Source organism: Rhododendron vialii, chromosome 8a (genome assembly GCF_030253575.1).
Source record: "Rhododendron vialii isolate Sample 1 chromosome 8a, ASM3025357v1".
In the NCBI taxonomy this organism is placed as follows: domain Eukaryota; kingdom Viridiplantae; phylum Streptophyta; class Magnoliopsida; order Ericales; family Ericaceae; genus Rhododendron; species Rhododendron vialii.
The window spans coordinates 27554561-27573693 of record NC_080564.1 but is presented as its reverse complement, the minus strand read 5'-3'; the positions used below and the strand labels follow the sequence as shown (position 1 = coordinate 27573693).

General features: G+C 44.7%; 1 pseudogene; it reads left to right on the top strand.

The window, feature by feature from the left end:
* Positions 1 to 354: 354 nt before the first annotated feature.
* On the top strand, positions 355 to 15146 carry LOC131298721 (polygalacturonase 1 beta-like protein 3; annotated as a pseudogene).
* Positions 15147 to 19133: the final 3987 nt, after the last annotated feature.

Sequence of the window (19133 nt, the reverse complement as noted above, 5' to 3'; positions counted from 1 at the left end):
TTGCCTTAGTGAATGGTAAGTGTTGTCTGTTCTGTGGTAAGTAATCCTCCGTTTTTTAGATCAAAACAACCTCATTTTTAACAAAACCACCCCATTTTTAGTTTTTGATTTTGATCTAAGGGCTGTGATTTATCTATTTTCAATCCAAAGGCTGTAATTCATTGGGAGTATGATGCTCCCATACCACTTGGGAGCATCACAGAAGTTTTGTGGAGTTTTGTGACAAGTGGCCGGACACTGACTAGCTAGATTCTGTACGGGAGTGGCATGTGAAACATGTACATATAGGGAAATAAGCATTATATATAGTACATCTCAAAAATGAAATATGCGACCAAGGCGTGATCTCGGGCGATGACACCGCAGTATCAGAGAAATGAAATTACTAATGTTCTCCTGAATTTATGTGTGAATAACAATCTGTATGGTAAACAACATGATCTAGAGGGATTTACCCAAAAAAAAAAACATGATCTAGAGGGGTTGCTCTGATACCACATGCAAGATAAAAATATACTCATACCGGTATATACAGAGGAAACATGATCGAACTATCCTCTAGCTAGTCATTGTTGTTCAAATTTGAATGCCGAAAATACACACACTAGATTTAGGTGTCTTCTAAATTCTAACCTATGCATGACCAGAGAGTGTCTAAATTTGATGGAGATCATTGGCTTATAAAATGCTAGGTTATGGACCCTTAATCTTCCTCAAGAAACGGTATAGTTTCCCTCCATTATGAAAACTTAAATTTACAAATAATGGAGATAGTTGAAAGCCAGGAGTTTTAAAACCACAACTACAAATATAATGTAAGTGGGTAATCTCTTAATCACCCATGTAACTAAGTGGGGCCTTAAAAATATTTTTAACTCCAATCATGTAGCCACTGTTATCCAAAGTTTCCTATGCTGCTATGCATGTTGGTATTACTACACTCAAAGTAACGTTCTCAGGCCCGATGAGGCTAATAGACTCCGTTTCACTAAGGTTTTTTTTATTTTGTAAGTACTTATTTTTCGTTTTACACGACATGTCATTTTTTCACAATATATCTCATTTAATTTCCCAACAGGTGATACATCCAACGTAATGAGTTCGACTTTCACGGCCTACGGGGAGATGGGTAATGGTGCAAATGATTTGTTTACGACTTATACTTCAAATGCAAACAACCCCGATAACAATTTCAAGAGCTACGGTGTGAATGGAAATTCTGCCACTGCTTTCTCGAGCTACCAACAGGGAGCCAATGCTGGTGGCGATTCGTTTCAGTCTTACGGTAGAAATTCGAACTCCGACAGATTAAATTTCGTGAATTACGGGAAAACACATAGCGGAGGGACCGATACATTCAGAGAATATGGGAAAGAATCGGTGGGACCCGCAGTCGGATTCAAAGCTTATGGCGTCAACAACGAGTTCAAAGACTATGCTAAAAATGGAGTCACATTTGCTCAATATGCCAATTTGAGTTTGAATTCTAATAGAGGAGGAACGAAGGGCAATGGCGTTTCGGTAAATAAGTGGGTAGAGCCGGGAAAGTTCTTCCGGGAGTATTTGTTGAAAGAGGGAACCGTCATGAAAATACCCGATATTCAGGACAAAATGCCGAATAGGTTGTTTTTACCCAGGGTGATCTCGTCGAAATTACCATTTTCTACTGGGAGACTACTTGAGTTGAAGCGAATCTTCCATGCACAGAACGAATCTGTGGGGCTCCATTCCAATTGATGTACTCTTTTTGTCCTTGGGTTTGGGATCCGCTCCTAGCCTTCCTCGTCGCCCTGTAAAACGAAGCACGACTAAAGACCACACCGGAGGTTCTCCGGGATGGTCCTCCGGTGCAAGAGTCAATTCACTTGCAGAGAGAAATCAGGAATCAACAGCTAGGGTTTTTTCTGTGCGCACCTTTTCCAGAAAGGCACAATGGGGTATCTATAGAGATTCCCAAGCTTGTACCAATGCTCGACACGCGTCGGCTGATGTCACCCTCACGTCATGTTTAGGGTTTTGTAATCGTTTGTTAGGATGAGCTGGCACCTTCACGTGCCCCTATCCTTATCCTGATAACCGCTTGGATGACGTCACGAACGTCATCACGACCAAGGTTGTTGTCCCCATGCAGGTGAGCTAGAATGATGGCTACGCTCGTTCGGCACCGAGCGTGTTGTGCGACCATCGGAGGATGTCCAACCGAAGGCGTTTCCCGTTCGTATGGGTGCTGGAGGCCGAGGGGATAAAGCGAGTCGTAATTAACAGGACCCTCGACTATGGAGGTCTTCGGCGTGCCGAACATCGAAGGTAAAATGACTCGGAATTGATCGGGACACTGGATCTCGTCCAGAAATGGCACGAGCCACATTGCTCGGCTTGCTACAATAGCCCCTCAACCCATGCCGAGGCTCTCTGCTTGGTATGGGTTGATTTCGGATTTGGCCAAGCTTCAACTGAGGATTTTCTTTCGAAATTGCGACGGATTTATCCGAGCCCCACATAGGGTGACAGCTGTCGAACATTTGAATAAATGTGTTAGTTGAAAGGACGCCTTGGCAGATGAAGAGACGGCTGGCGTGGGAAAGGCTCTCAGTCGCCACGTGTCACGTTGTGGTTGGCGAGGGGTTCAGCGATGAAATGATGGGCGGGAAATTCGAAACGCCCACTCCATCTATAAATAACGACGAAGGAGGAGAGAGAAGGTTCTTCTGCACTTTCTCTCTCTAACATTCGGAGCTTCTCTCTCTACAACCCCGTTCCAGAACTCGATTCAGAACTAGATCTTCATCCTCCAGCCTTATATCAATAGAAATCTTCAGGTATGTCATCGATTTTCATCACTTTTCTTTTTCCTTTGCTTTTCATGCACCTTTTCTGGGTTTTTGGGGTTTTTCTGTTCTGAGTGCATAGTAGAAAACTGGCGGTGAATAGTGATGTTCATCCTTGAACCCAACCTGTTCTTCCAAGCCCCAATAGGATGTTTGAAATCCTCCGAACGACTCCTCCTGATGGGGTTAAGCAACCGAACGTGATCCCCTTTTGATTGTTTGGCCGAGCGTAGAGCGACTTTTAGGAGTACCGAGCCCATTTTAGGATAGCTGTGACTTGTGAGCCGATAGGACAAGCCGAACTTCTTGATTAATTTTTGCCGACGCAAACTTCGACTGATTATTTCCCTTTTGTTCTTCTCCTAGGTCTGGCTTACGAGGTCATCGACGTGTCTTCAGACTTGAACCGCTCGGAGACAGAATCCGATCGTCAATTTATTAGCGAACTTCTTGAGTAGCGTAGAAGCAGGAGCGGCCGACCGGTCGAATCTATTTCAACGAGGGTGTTGGCAACTTCTCCTATATCCGATGATTCGAACGCTGAGCATGATTACGAATACGCCGTGGAAGACTTTTTGACCGACCCTGAGATAAGCTTCACCCCAGAGACTCCATCTGAACCCGAACCTCAAATGGGCCACGAGGCCGAATCAAGGTTCATATCTGGTGCCGAAGCTTCGACGTCGGGTCCAAATGACGTCTAACTATATGATAAGGGTTTGCTTTGCCCCTACGCTCACTATTTTAGTGGCAATCCAAGGGAATACGAAGCATTTCGCGTTAAGTACAACATCCCTGACGACGTGTTGATTCACCGAGTCAGGAGTACTGAAATTAAAGACTAGAGGGAGCATCGTCCTGAGCATATCACCGTATCCTTGATGGCCATCTGCGAGGCCGGGCTTCGGTTCCCCCTCCATCCCTTCCTCAGGGAAATACTTTGGAGATTCCATTTAGCTCCCCATCAGCTCTCGATCAACAGTTACCGAATAATCATGTCGGTAATCGCTTTAATTGAGAGCCATGATCTTGACTTTAGGCCGACGGATCTTTTCTTCACATATACCATGTCCCGACACGGTAAGTCCGGCCGTCGGTATCTTACGACTCGTCCCAAAAAGAGTCCTTTGATAGAAGGCTTATCCGACACGGATAAATGGGCTGACTTCTACCTCGTAGTACATGGAACTACGAATTTGGCGACGGTCTGCGTCGGTTTACAGTTCCGAAAGTTAGGGATACGAGAGGTAATACCGAACCATTATTTTTTTACTTCGAGAAATATTTTGTCCGACTTTTCTTTTGTTGCTAACGCTTTCATGCTTGCTACCTTCTGCTTGCAGAGCTCGGCCCAATATCGAAGGGCGTCAACACCAATTCCCGAGAGAAAGCCTGCGACACGCTTCTCGCCCAAGCTTACCGACACGCTCCAATCCTACTTGACTACAGACCCTCATACAAGCGTGTGCTAAGGAGGAAGGAGAGAGGTAGAGAAGTTGATCCGAGCAAAAAAAAGACAGGTGACCTTAAGACTACTGGAGCTCTTAAGAAGAAGACGGCTACAAACGCTGAAGGTGTTCGGAAGAAGAGGCAGCAAGGAGTATGGTTGCCTAAGATCGGATTTACAGCCTAGGAGTGGCTTACGCCGCTTGTATCCGACGACTTAGTCGAACCAGTGCTCCCAGGCTTAAACGTACCACTTCGATCCGTCGATCCTTTTGCCGAAGACATGTCGTGGAGGAACATTCCTAGACCTGTCATCCTCACAAAGACAACTAACCCAGGACGCAGCCGAAGCTCTGCAGACCAGCAACAGCAGCAGCAAAAAGAAAAAAGGCAAAAGATATCTGAAGACGTCCCACCGTCGAGCGTCCCTCAATCAGCCCCTCCTAATATTGCCCGAGCCTCTTCGCCAAAAGAGCAAAGAAATCTCTCCGACCCACACATCGATCTTACCGACCCTGCAACCGAGGCTGCCTTTCGACGTTAATTCAATCCTTCCTACACGATGTCCGACGGCAGAGTCTTGCAATTGAGTGATTTCATGAAGGAAGAACCGAATCTCGCCGTGACACTTCTAAGGGGGCTAGCCCTTCCGAGAGGCTATGACCAAGTGCCAATTGATCTTCTCCCTGGGCTCGGTGAAATGTGCTCTCATTTGGTGCAGGTATTCCTTGTGTTTAGCTAATTTCTTACAGTTCAACCTTAAAAATTTCTTTACTTCTGATTTTGACTCCGTGGCTTGTCAGGCCGGGCAAGCTGCTTTGAAAGCCTATGACAAGGCCACTAAGGTAGCGCCAAACGAAAGAGGTATAGGTCAGACCGAGACTCCTATCGCACCAAATGGAGGATCTCTGACCAACAGGTTAAAGACACCGAGGCTGAAGTAAAGAAACTGAAGAAGGAGCTATCGGATGCTAAAGCTGCTGCTTCAACTACCGAGGCTGAAACTAATAGGATGAAGGAGGAGGAGAAGGAGAAACTGAAAGCTGCTGATGCCAAGGGGTATGAGGCTGGAATACAAAGAGCTGCCCTGGAGTATACACAGATTGCCCACAAGATGGTAAATGACGAATTGGAGGCTCGACTGCCGAATTTTTTCAAGCTCGGACATTCCGTTGGGGCCGAGGCAATGGTTGCGGTTATGGCGATCGAGGCCGACTCAGGGTTTTTAAAGCAGCTTCCCAAGCTGGTCGTGCTTGATCTCGAGCTTCCTTATACCGAGGAAGGGTGCCAGCCACTGCCTCCTGAAGATGATGATGAAGAGATGGCCGATGGTGAGCATCAAGAAAGAATTGGAGATCAGTCAGCCGAGCTTCAAGAAATGGGGAAAAATGCCGATGATGAGCAAGTTCGGATTGATTGAAAATAGGGAGCGCCGAAGTCAGGTGGATTGGCTCAGAAGTTTTTTTTTTTTTTTTTTAAGAACTCAATCGTCGTTTTGGACTGGACGGCTCCAATCATCGGGAGTTTGCTGTGCCAGATGTAATAGTTTAAAGGGGGACAGTTCTAAACGATTTACCACGCCGAACCTTCTTGCTAGGATTTTCTAAATTCCTTGTTTATCTTCAATGACTTAGAAAAAATTCTCGAATGTATTGCTTTGTTAAATATTCCTCTATGTCTTAAAAATATTTTCTCAGTTTGGCCGAAGGTCAAGCAACCTTGGCTTGTTTCCAAGTTTTTATTATTTACTCATAACAGCCCCTACGTTGGTATAAGGCTCGGCTCAAATGCCAGTCTTATGCCAAGGTAACATGTTAAGTAAATGTTTGAAGTGGCCCATTAGTTCGAGTCAAAGTATGAACATAGCCAAGCCAAGAGCAAACTTGTAAGTTTGTTGATCATTTTGTGGCTAGACATCAAGTTGTCCGAGCTACGATGTGTTTTGCGGATTATTGATCCGAACGTAGTTGTAAAGGCCAGGAGGCCGAGCTTAAGTGATCAAAGGTTGAACAATTCAATCGAATAATAGAGAACATTGATACTTCAGAAATAGGTGAAACTTCTCATTGAGTAAAGAGTTGACCAAAACAGGTACAAAAATTTGCTAAGTAATAAGAAATAAATTGGTAGAGGTCGTAGTAGACCAAAACTGAGGAGAAACTTCAGAGGTATGCCTTCCTGAGGTTTAGAGCATTCCAGGGGTTTTCAATCTCCCTTCTGTCTTTGTCTTCCAACTTATAAGAGCCATTGCCTACCTCCTTGACCACCCTATAGGGACCTTCCAATTAGGTTTGAATTTAGTCTTATGGCTTGCTCAGACAACCTTCCTCTAGACCCAGTCATCGGTTCTGAACTTCTTGAGCCTTACGCTCCGATTGTAGCCCTGAGCATCTTCCTGCTGATAGTTAGCTAGTTTGAGTTGGGCATCGTCCTGCTTTTCTTCGGCTAGAACAAGCTCAGTAGCTACTGCTTCATCGTTGGTTTTTGGATCAAAAGTTTTAGTGCGCAGGGTAGGGAACCTGGATTCGAGTGGAATAACAGCCTCCATGCCGAAGGCCATTGCAAAGGGCGTTTGGCCAGCGGAGCGTCTTCGAGTGGAGCAGTAGGCCCAGAGAACCCGAGGCAGTTCTTCGGCCCATTTTCCTCGTTTGGAGTCTAGTCGACGCTTGATGCCAACGCACACTGTCTTGTTGGTTGCTTCGGCTTGGCCGTTCCCCTGGGGGTAGGATGGGATTGAGTTAAAAAATCAAATTCTGAACTCAGCACAAAGTCCTGTTAGCTCTTTGCCGACGAATTGTGAGCCATTGTCCGAAACAATTGCATAAGGCACTCCGAACCTCGTTACGATGTTCCTCCAAACGAATCGCCGAATGTCTGCTTCAGTAGTTGTGATGAGGGGCTCGGCTACCACCCATTTTGAGAAGTAATCCGTTGCAGTTATCAAAACCTTGAAGCCTCTAGGGGCAGTTGGAAGTTTGCAACTATATCCAAGCCCCATTGAGCAAAGAGCCAGGGACTGGTGATAGGTTTGAGGGATTGAGCAGGCTGCCTTGGTATAGGAGAAAAAAGTTGGCACGGTTTGCACTGCTTGACCATTTCTTCACAATCCTTCTTCATTCATTTCCAGAAGTATCCTTGACTTAGGGCTCTCTGACAGAGGGAACGATCGCCGGAGTGACATCCGCAGCTTCCAGAGTGAAGTTCGGTCAATATTGTTGGGACCTCGGTCGGATGAATGACTTGAAGATATGGCCCTATGAAGCTTTTCTTGTAGAGTTGGCCATTCTCAAAGATCCAATAATGGGCTACTTTGCTTCGTACACGGTGGGCCTCCTTTTTGTCAGATGGGAGCGTATTGATAGGCGCGCAATATTGTAGGTATGAGCGCCTAAGTAGGGCGAATTAGCGCATTAGAGGCGCGTTTTATTTCATTTTCCACTTGATGCTGTGCTTTGTCTTTGTTTTGTGTTTTTATTATTTTCACAGGTAATAAGGCGGATTTAGCACCAAGGTTGGAATGAGTGGCCTTGAGGCTGGTTCGTATGTTGCCGGGGTGTCAAAGCGGAGGTTGCTCAAGCTTATTTTCAAGAAATTTGGACAAAAATAGCAATAAAAGAAAGTTTGGAGTTCAAATGCAAAATGATTCAAAATTGAATGATTCATTTGTTATTTCATAAAGTTCAAAGGTCCTTTGTGTGATTAATGTTTTCAATACCTATTTAAAAGGTTTAACCTACTGTTGAAGTCAGCAGCCGTGGAAAAAAACAGAAAAAGGTTACAGATGAAGGCTGCGCAGAAACGAAGAACGGGGCTGTTAGAGCCGTGACTTTTGTTCCGATTTTCTTTTTCCTTTCAACTTTTATTTGAAGCTTTGTTCAATTACTCGCACTCCGGTAACTCGTTTCAACTTTTATTTTTAATTAAAGTTGCTTGTGGATCTTATTTTAGTTTCAATCCTTTGTTTAATTTTTATTCCAAGCATGATGCAAGTTAAGGTTTATTTTTCTTTCTTTTTATTTTTAATAATGAGTGAGTAGTTTTTCTGAGGTTTGGTCGCTGGGTAAAGGAGCGCCGCAACCCAATTAGGATTCATCTCGCAATTTTCTGCACATTAATTCAATTAAATAAATTTAGTTGGTGAAAACTACGTCCGTTGGACGATCCGAGGCATTGCCAGGGCTCATGTGAGTGGGAACGGGGGACCAAAACCTGTTCGCCGCTGTGTACGGGACTGGCAACCTTAGGATTCGCATTCTTCGGGGTTTCCAATTCTCCCTAAATTTAATCTTTTTTTTTAGAATTTTGAAAAGCGAGCGAATTCTGATCGGGTAGCGAGCGCCGGATTCCATACGACCGTGCCTCTCTTTTTAATCGTTTGAGCAAGTTATCTGTTAGTATTAATTAATCTCAATCAAATCAACAAAGGGTGGCTACCTAAGAGCCCGTTAAATTAGTAACAACCCGAGTTTTTAGTCAGCACACATCACCGTCTTTGTGGATTCGCCTCTGGTCTTATCGGATATTATGCTGCGTCGGTCTCCGCCCTACGCTTGGGGCAACCCAATATTTTAGGTCTAGGACTCGGTCAAGCACGTATCAATCTTAAGGAAGGCAAATATCTTGTCCATCCAGCTAGGACCGAGGGAAATGCTAAGAACTTCCTCCGGGACCTCAAAGTTTGGCTGAGAGATCTCGCCGAGGTTAATGTTTCTGTATTCAGATGCTTTGCTTGCCGAGGCTAAACTTGCGAGAGCATCAGCATGAGCGTTGTTCTCTCTGTTGATCTGTTCAATGTGGAATCCCTTGAACCCTCGGATTAGCTCAAGAGCTGTAGCCTGGTACTTTAGCATCCTCGGGTCCCGAGCTTCATAATCACCTGTTACTTGGTTAACAATCAGCTGAGAGTCAACGAAAACGTGTAGGTCTTCAACTTGTAAACGTACAGCGGCTCGGAGCCCAGCAAGCAGTGCTTCATACTCAGCTTCATTGTTCGTGGCTGGGAAGTTGATTGTGATGGCACTTTCATGAATGACGCCATAAGGATTTACAAGGACAACCCCTGCACCCGCACCATTGCTGTTTGATGCCCTATCAACGTGTAGCTTCCAAATGTCTCCACTAAATAAGTTCCATGTTTTTTGAGCCTCATGTTGTTCTAGCATTCCATAATCAGGCCTAACCATAGCTTCTTCGTCTGGATTCCCAAGGGTAAATTCGGCAATGAAGTCTGCCAATACTTGGGCCTTGATCGCGGTTCGAGGCTCAAAATGAATATCAAAGTTTGCCAATTCGACCGCCCATTGAGAGACTCGGCTTGATAGATCAGCCTTCCTTAGGAGGTTTTTTAGTGGAAATTCTGTGAGGACGATGATGGGGTGCTCCTGAAAATAAGGGAGTAACTTTCGAGCAGCTGTAACCAATGCTAGAAGAAGCTTTTCTAGTGGTAGATATCTGGTTTGAGCTAGGAGTAAGGTTCTGCTAGTGAAATAAATGGGTTGGTCTTCAAGGCCTTCCCGTCGAATAAGTGCCGAGCTAACAACATGTGGAGAAACAGCCAGGTAGAAATGGAGAGTTTCAAAAGCCTTTGGTTTGACGAGAAGTGGAGCCGAACAAAGATAAGATTTCAGCTCGGTTGGGGCTGCGTCGCATTCTTCCGTCCATTTGAAGCTTCATCGGCTTTGCTTCTCTAAGGCTTGGAAGAAAACGTGGCATTTATCTGATGAGTGGCTAATAAACCTGTTAAGGGCCGCCGCTATCCCTGTCAGTTTTTGAATTTCCGAGGAGTCGATGGTGCCTTCAATTGTTGTATGGCCGAAACTTGGTTCAGATCCGCTTATATCCCCCACTGAGTGATGAGGTAACCGAGGAATTTACTTGAGCCGACATCGAAGGCACACTTCTCGGTGTTAAGACGTAGCTTGAATTTCTTCAATATTGTAAAGACTTCGGCAAGATGGGCAAGGTGATTTTCTGCTTTTAGGCTTTTGACGACCATATCGTCAATGTAGGCCTCCATGATTTCTCCGATGAGAACGCCGAATAGAAGGTAAACCATTCGTTGAAAAGTTGCTCCTGCGTTCTTAAGGCTGAATGGCATTACGAGATAGCAAAACAGACCTCTAGGGGTGATGAAAGCTGTTTTCTCCATGTCGTTTGGGTCCATGGCTATTTGGTGATAGCCTCGGTAGGTGTCCAAGAAGCTAAGCCGAACGTGGCCCGCTGTTGCATCGACCAACTAATCTATCTTTGGAAGTGGAAGGCAATCTTTTGGACAGGCATCGTTTAAATTGGTGTAGTCCACACAGACTCTCCATTTTCCATTCTTCTTTTTTACCACTATTGGGTTTGCAAGCCAAGTGGGGTACTGCATTTCTTTAATGGTGCCCACTTCAAGGAGTCTGTCCATTTCTTCATTCACTACATCGGCATGAATGGTTGCCGATCGCCGAGGCTTTTGAATCACCGGTTTTGCCGACTTGGAGACATTGAGTGAGTGCTGGATGAGCTTTGGATCGATACCTGGCATGTCATATGGCGTCCAGGAAAAGACTTCAATATTGTCTTTTAGGAACCGAAATGTTTCTTCACGCTCGGCTTCTGGCAGACCTGTGCCGAGCATGAAATATCGTGATGAATCTTCGTTGAGTGGGAATTTGACAAGGTTTTCAATTGATTTTTCTTCCGGTAGAGATCCGACGTCTTTGAGAACCGGCTTATCTGGGACTTCAACCCAATGTACTCGTTTGGAGCTCGGTGTCTTTCCGATGGCTTAGACATAGCATTGTCTGGCTTGTAACTGGTCTCCCAACAGGTCTTTTTGTCGGTCGTGAGCGCCGATGTATCGAACCACCTGGTGGTAGGTTGAGGCGACGGCTTTTATCGACTGGAGCCAATTTCGGCCGAGGATTGCGTTGTACGGACTCGGGACGTCCATGACGACGAACTCCAGGTTAGAAGCAACCGTGCCTGTAACAACGGGGAGGGTGATCCTACTGAGCGGCCAAACGGGCTTTCCACTAAATCCAATTAGGGGAACCTCTGCTGGGAGAAAGCATGACTCTTAGATTTTGAGCTCCTTGAAGAGGGATAAGTACATCACTTCCGCCGAGCTTCCTTAATCTACAAGCACCCTTTTGATGGAATGAGTTGAGATTTGCACTGTGACAACCAGGGCGTCATTATGGGGTGTTTGGATTCGTTGAAGATCTTGCTCGATGAAAGTGATTGACCAGGGACGTTCAAGCGTCTTTATCCGCTTAGGAGCACGACCGATAGAAAAAATTTGGGTAAGTTTCTGAGCTATGTCAAGCTCTGAACGAAGCTGTTTTGCTGCCTCCCTTGTAGTTGGTCCATGAATAACGTTGATGACTCCAACCGGACGGGAAATAGGATTTTGTCCACCGGCGTTCGGTTGTCTCCTCGGCATTTTGGTCTAGTCAATATGGTCATCTAGAAGCCCTTGAGCCGCCAGATTCTCTAATAAGGCCTTGTACGGAGCACAAGTCGTGGTGTAATGCCCAAGCTCGTTATGGTATGAGCATCTCTTTCGGCTGTTATTATTCCCCTCTTCTGTATTTAGCTTGGGAGGGTTCGGCCAGACAAAGAACGGTTCCCTCTCCAATGTACGGAGGAGGAAGTAAATTGGCTCTTTAAAAACGATGGTTTCGGCTATATAGTCATGGGCTTTAGGACTTTTTTTATCTGCCATCTTGATCGTATTGACCTACTTCTTCGGCTGGGCAGCGACCACAGGCTTTGGGGGTGCAATTTGGGGTGTGGTTGAGTTTTGTCCTCCTTGAAGTTCTCGTTTGGCGAGGAACTTTTCGTAGGAACAGAACTGTTCAACTGTCCTCATTAGCTCGTTCATTCCATGAGGTGCCCGAATTGTCAGCTCATCCAGAATCTTGCTTTCTATTTCCAATCCATTTTTGAAGTTCCTAGCTACCCAGTACTGATCGACGCCAGGTATTTCATTAAACAACTGCCAGTAACGCTTGACATATTTTTGAAGCATCTCACTGGGCCTTTTTCTCATTTGCGCCAATGCATCCTCCTCCTTGGCTTGCTTGTTGCTTGTTATAAACCTATAGTTGAAAGCCCTTTCAAGCTCTTTGAAATTATGGATCGATCCTACTTCTAATTGGTTAAACCATAATAGGCTGAGGCATCCAAGACTCGAGGGAAATACCTTGCACATAATGGCATCGTCATCGGTAACGCATGAGATGGTGCTTCTGTAACTGATGAGATGGGTGTATGCTTTGGTCGTGCTGGGGTCGAACTTCTGGAACTTCGGGAGATGAAGGCCTGGCTTCGGCAAGGTGGCTTGAATCTTAGCCGAGAAGGGAGACTCTGTTAGCTTTTTCAATTGATACTCATGAGTTGGCCGAGGTGGGAGACCTTCTCGAGTGTTCCGAGATTTCTTCGATGCTCGGTATTCCTTTTCTTTATCTGTCATCTCATCATGCCGACGTTGAGATCCCCTCTCTCTCTTCTCTACGGGGACCCTTCTGTGGTCCTTTTCTGGAAGATTTTCAGTATGAAAGACCCTTCGGCGGCTCAGACGATTGTCTTGCCGAACGACAACACTTACGCTTTTCTCTCGAGGTTTTTGATTGCTTCTTGTGTCCATTGTCTGTCTAGCGTGGACTTTCTCCCAAGGGGCATCGTCATATTCCGTGTTGTAAACCTGAGGATCTTTTCCCTTTTTTCGTGGAGTTCGGCTCCTTTGTCATTTAGATTCATAGGGAATTAGGGCTTAATCATTGTCTTGGAATTCCACAGTATTGTAGCTTTGGGAGCCCTGAGAGTATTCGTCTCCAGCTGAGGAGCTTGAATACATAGTGTGTGGGCTCCCTTCTCGTCGTCTTTCTCTGCCTCTGTGTCCCGCACCATTGGCGAGACGCTGGTGAACTGGGGAACGTTGTTGCCTAAAGCGAGCGCTGTCCCTAGATCGGTTGTTCGTCAATGGTGGGTCCAGGTGATAGTGGACTGACACTCGGTGCGGCCCTCCACCCTCAACTAAAGGAGGAGGAGGTGGTAAAGCCTTTTGCCGGCACCGTCCCTGAGAGTTGGAGTGGGAGGCCGCTGGGCGCTCATGGGCCTTGATTCTTGCGATCTCCATTTTGAGGATGGCAACATCAGCGTTGGTCTGTTCTTGCTGCTGTTCTAGCATTTATACGTATGCTAGAGCATCTTCACTTAAACCCACTGGACGCTGGATGGAGGTACTCACGCCTGGAGGAGTAAATCCATGAGGATGAGATGGGGAGGCGGCGTTGATACCGGTTTCAGAGGTGAAGTGCAAAGAGGAATCGAGGGGTTGAAAGAGAGGAGGTGGAGGTGCTCCGCCCATTTTTAATAGGGGGGAGAGTGGTGGAAATCTGGTGGAGAAAAATTTTTAGGACAAAAGAGGTGGAGGACACGGAGTAGCCGCCATGGATCTGAGAAACAGCCGTTCACGTCGGGTTCACCAAATTGTGGGGCTCCATTCCGATTGATGTACTTTCTCTGTCCTTGGGTTTGGGATCCGGTCCTAGCCTTCCTCTTCGCCCTGTAAAACGAAGCACGACTAAAGACCACACCGAAGGTTCTCCGGGATGGTCCTCCGGTGCAAAAGTCAGTTCACTTGCAGAGAGAAATCAAGAATCAGCAGCTAGGGTTTTTTCTGTGCGTACCTTTTCCAGAAAGGCATAATGGGGTATTTATAGAGATTCCCTAGCTTGATCTCCAAGATTGTACCAACGCTCGACACGCGTCAACTGATGTCACCCTCACGTCACGTTTAAGGTTATGTAACCGTTTGTTAGGATGAGCTGGCACTTTCACGTGCCCCTATCCTTATCCTGATAACCGCTCGGATGACGTCACGAACATCGTCACGACCAAGGTTGCTGTCCCCATGTAGGTGAGCTAGAATGATGGCTACGCTCGTTCGGCACCAAGCGTGTTGTGCGACCATCGGAGGATGTCCAACCGAACGCGTTTCCCGTTCGTATGGGTGCTGGAGGCCGAGGGGATTAAGCGAGTCATAATTAACAGGACCCTCGGCTATGGAGGTCTTCGGCGTGCCGAACATCGAAGGTAAAATGACTTAGAATTGATCGGGACATTGGATCTCGTCCAGAAATGGCACGAGCCACATTGCTCGGCCTGCTACAGAATCCTTTGCGGAACGGGTGTTGGTGCACGCGTTGTCAGAGTGCGAGCGGAACCCTAGCATTGGCGAGACCAAGCGGTGCGTAGGGTCCATCGAGGACATGATAGACTTCGCCGTGTCGGTTTTGGGCCACAACGCCACGGTGAGGACGACAGCGAACGTTAATGGGTCGAACAAGAACGTTATGATCGGGAAAGTCAAAGGGATCGACGGCGGAGAAGTTACCAAATTGGTGTCGTGTCATCAGAGCTTGTACCCCTACTTGCTGTATTACTGCCACTCTGTCCCAAAGGTTTGGATCTACGTGTAGGACATCGTTGACGTGGAGAGTAAGGTTAAGATTAATGAAGGCGTCACCATTTGTCATATCGACACGTCGGCGTGGAGCCCGGGCCACGGGACATTTGTTGCACTGGGGTCAGGCCCTGGGCTCATTGAGGTCTGCCACTGAATTTTTGAGAATGACATGACTTGGACCATTTCTGATTAACCACGCACGACTAATTCCACGACCATTCAAAACTTTATTGGTGTGATGTCTGGAAAATTGCAACACTGTCTCCATTAATTTAGGATGTTTTTGACCACTTGGAATTCGAAAGAATAAAGGGTTGGAAAGATTGGCAAGTTCACACTCTGCTGGAACGAAGTGCATGTGAAAAGATCGAGTGAGTTGTAGATAGATGCGACCCAGCCGTATTTTTTTTTTATCTTCCGACCCACCCGCATTTGGTTGTGCATTCTCTGTCTTCTCATGCTATAACTTGATATCTGAATCAACTTACGCGCTTATAAAATTTTTAAGTTAATGACCAAACAAACTTTCAGTTACTTTGAAGACTTTTTACTCGTGGTGGGAGTTGGAAGTTTTAGGGAATAAGTATAAGCTCTTCTTTCCCTGATTCAATGTGAATCACAGCCTATTTTAAGGAGAGAATCTAGCCACAATTTAATGTTGCTTATGCCTTCGTTGAATGTTTTTTTTTTCCGGGTCAATCAATAGGAGAGATGATTAATTTACATTAATTATTACAAAGTACAAAATACGGACACTACATCCATGCAGTGGAAGTTCACGAGCTAATCAAGCTCAACAACTCAATCAACAGAAGAAATAAACCCATCGCAGAAAAGAAAGAAAGAAAGAAAGAGCCGCTCTAAGAGGAGAAATTATTGAACACCTTGACCTTCCAATTAAGATTGTACATGAGCGGTCAATTGAGCTAGACTCAATTTCCAAACTGTTTTTTAATCCTCGAAAGTACTGTTCTTTACTCAAATAGTAGATGCTTTACAGTTGAATTGCTCCTAAGATTCATTTCTAGAAGCAGTACTTTATCCTTTGGAATTCAAGTAGAAAAGACATAATATGGGTCAAAAGAGGAGAAATTTCCAGAGAGAGAGAGTTGGGGCAGGTGGGTTCCTCCCCCCACCGCCCCCGAGGCGAGGGGCTGCTGTCCCAAGGGGCAGTAGCGTGCTGCTGTTCTGGATTTTTGGGCCCACTCCGATCTCGTTTCGATGATCAGAAACGTTCACTTTGTAGAGCTCGTCAAGTAAAATAACTATGCAAAAAATTAGCTTAATTGTATATCATTAAGTGCCTGATCGGAGCCCATATAACTCTCGGTCCATGGATTACAATGGATTTGATCCAGTGTTTCGGATCCATTCTTTTTAAGATAAAAAGGTTCCGATCATGTACTTAATGATATCCAATTAAGCTGATTTTTTGCATAGTTATTCTACTTGACGAGCTCTACAGAGTAAACGTTTTCGATCATCGAAGCGAGACCGGAGTGGGCCCGTAAACCCGGGACAGCAGCAAGCAGCCCCCCCGCCTCCCACTGCCCCTTAGTAGTGGATCTAAGATTTGTCTCACGTGGGAGCACATTATATTAATAATTTTAAGCAAAAATTGAAATTAAGCGCAAAGGCAAAAACAATGAAAAATTGAATTAAATTTCATTATTGGGTAAAAACCAAGTAAAGAAATGAAGGTCTAATTTTTCCAAACAATTAAGATACAGTATATATTACGAACTTTAAAAGAAAAGAATACAAAGTCCTAAATTATGTAGCCCCCAAATAAAAGTCCTTTCAATTAAAATATTACAGTTGCTGTGTAACCCCAAATTTAATTGATAATTGATGAGGAAAATGGTAAGGTGACAGGCGACAATCATAAAGACAAGCAACTGACAACGACAAAGTAAATCAAATGTCGAGCGAATTTTCCCCGTTGAGTTTTTTATGTGAATTTCTCGTTTTTCCATTCATTTTTGCCAAAAAGAAAAAAATATATATTTTTGCATAAAAAATAAACTAAAAATTAAGGGAGGGAGGGTGTGTGTGTGTGGTGGGGGCAAGTGCCCCTTACTTAGTCCGCCCTTGCCCTCCTTCCCCTTCTTTCCCCCTCCCTCCTTCGCCTTCTGGTCTCTGATCTCTTCCTTCTCCCTCGCCCTTTCTTCCCCATTCTGCCTCAGCTCTCTCGCCTCTCTCTTCTTCTTTTACCTCTTCTCTAGTCTCTATGGTTGTGAGTAGGGTGAGATTTTTTCCTTTTGGAGGGAGTTTTCCCCTCTCCCCATTATATTTGGACGCAGGGGGTCCAGATTTAGGGTCTAGATTTGGGCCTTCGGAACTAGCTCAACAACGGCGACGGTGGCGGCGTTCGGTAGCGGCTTTGGTCTGGAATCCTGCGGCGGGCATGTGCTCAACTAGTATGGCGGGTCTATCTCGAGAGTTGCTCTTCCCATACCTGGCCACTCTCTTGACCACTCCACCCACCCTTATGAGTGCGATCAATGGGTCCGGCTTCGGCGTTTTTGGTTCCTTGCGGTTTTTTGGCTTTTTTTTTTTTCTGTTGTATTTTGTTTTTGTTTTTGTTTTTGTTCGTTGTTTTGGTTTGTACTTTGTACTTTGGACCGATAGTGTCCTTTTATTTATATATATGCTATGTTTCTGCTTTGATTGCAAAAAAAGTACAAAAGACATAGTATTACATATGCTATATATGTATGGGAAGTGCTACAATACACACCCCTTATTTGGGTGTGTATCATATGCACCCTTATTAAAATACACCAAAATGTTACGAATCTATTGCTAAAAAGTTACGAATCATATTGTTGAAAAGTTACGAATTTTTAGTATAAAAGTTACGATACGAAATAAAATGTTATGAATGACCGGTCCTACAAGTAATTTTTTATGAGGTGGCACAATATGAACCACACAATAGGTGTATATAGTACACACCTTAAAGGGGTGTGTATTGAAGACTTTCCCTATATTTTGTATACTCATCGGGTGTTGCAATTTGTAATTGTCCATATAAATTGATCATATCACTTGGATCCGTAAATAGATAACAAAAGTCAGATCAAAATCCGATGATTTTCTTTTGTAGCACAAAATTGGCCAAAACTTGTGAAAAGTGGTTAAAGAAAAAAGGATCCATACGAAACAAGGTCGTGGTATATACTAGCAGCACTGATTAGTAAGTACTACTATTATTTAAGTTAAGATTGAGTTAAGTTCAAAAGAACGGGACTTTCAATTTGATTGTTTTTTGGATCTTTATATGGATTTGACTTTTTTAAAGTCTGATTTTAAACGGCAAAGAGTAGTAGTACTGTAGTAGTACCATGCATTCTCAATCGGTCACAACTGTTTTTTATGGTTCATATTTTTGAAAATACTCTTCCCGATAGAAGTCGTTAAAAACTCGAATGTAGACACTCAATCTGGACCTCCGAATAATTTTTAAGTTTCCCGACGATGAAATAAATACCTTGCAAGCTTGAAATGTGACCCTTTCGAACCCAAAAGCCCAAAATACCCCCTATCTGGATCCAAACGCCACACAGCATTATCGTTTTACCGTGCAGTGTATCTTGTTCAAAACACTATGGCATTTCTCATTACGCCACATGGCATTTTGGAAAATCTCTTACCAGTTGCAGAAAAATTGTCGGTCACGCTTGATGATGTAGCAACCGAAGACGGCTTGGCAGAGAATCGCGATGATTATTCTCGGTTAGGAGCCTACTCTACACTATACCATCATTGTCTTGACTGATTTTTTCAGTCATTTGACACCTTTGAACTCACTGAGAAATACCTCTCTCGTCGCAGAGCACTCTCATTGTAAAAATCCAATCTTCCACTCAAAAATCTTCTAAAAAATACTCTGGAATTTCTCTAAAAAACTCAGTACTCCTACTGATTTTTGAATCCCTTAGCTCGAATCACCCTCCTTCTCCATCTTTCAAACACATTCAAGCTCAAAAAGGTATAACGAAATTCCTTTGGCCAAAATCATACATTGGTCCAGAGGGGAGGCTATAGAGGCCTTTTCCCAGTTTGCCCATATTGGGTTAAAGCCTTGAACAAGTCGTATATTCAAAAAGTAACAAAAAACTAGCAACTGCACTAGATACACTATACTGTGCGGTGTTCTACTAGACAGCGCGGCGTAATGTAGTCCATCGTTCGGCATTTTATTTAGTGCATATTCTTTTTATTTTGCTGTTCTGTCCAGTCTACTCAGTATTTCTCTCTCATTTACTTCATCTAACGTAAGGGTTATTGCTTGACGATTTTCTAAACCTAAATTATTGGGTTGCTCCAAGCGTAGGGCGGAGACCGACGTAGCACAATATCCAGTAAGACCGGAGTCGAATCCACTTAGGACGGTGAAG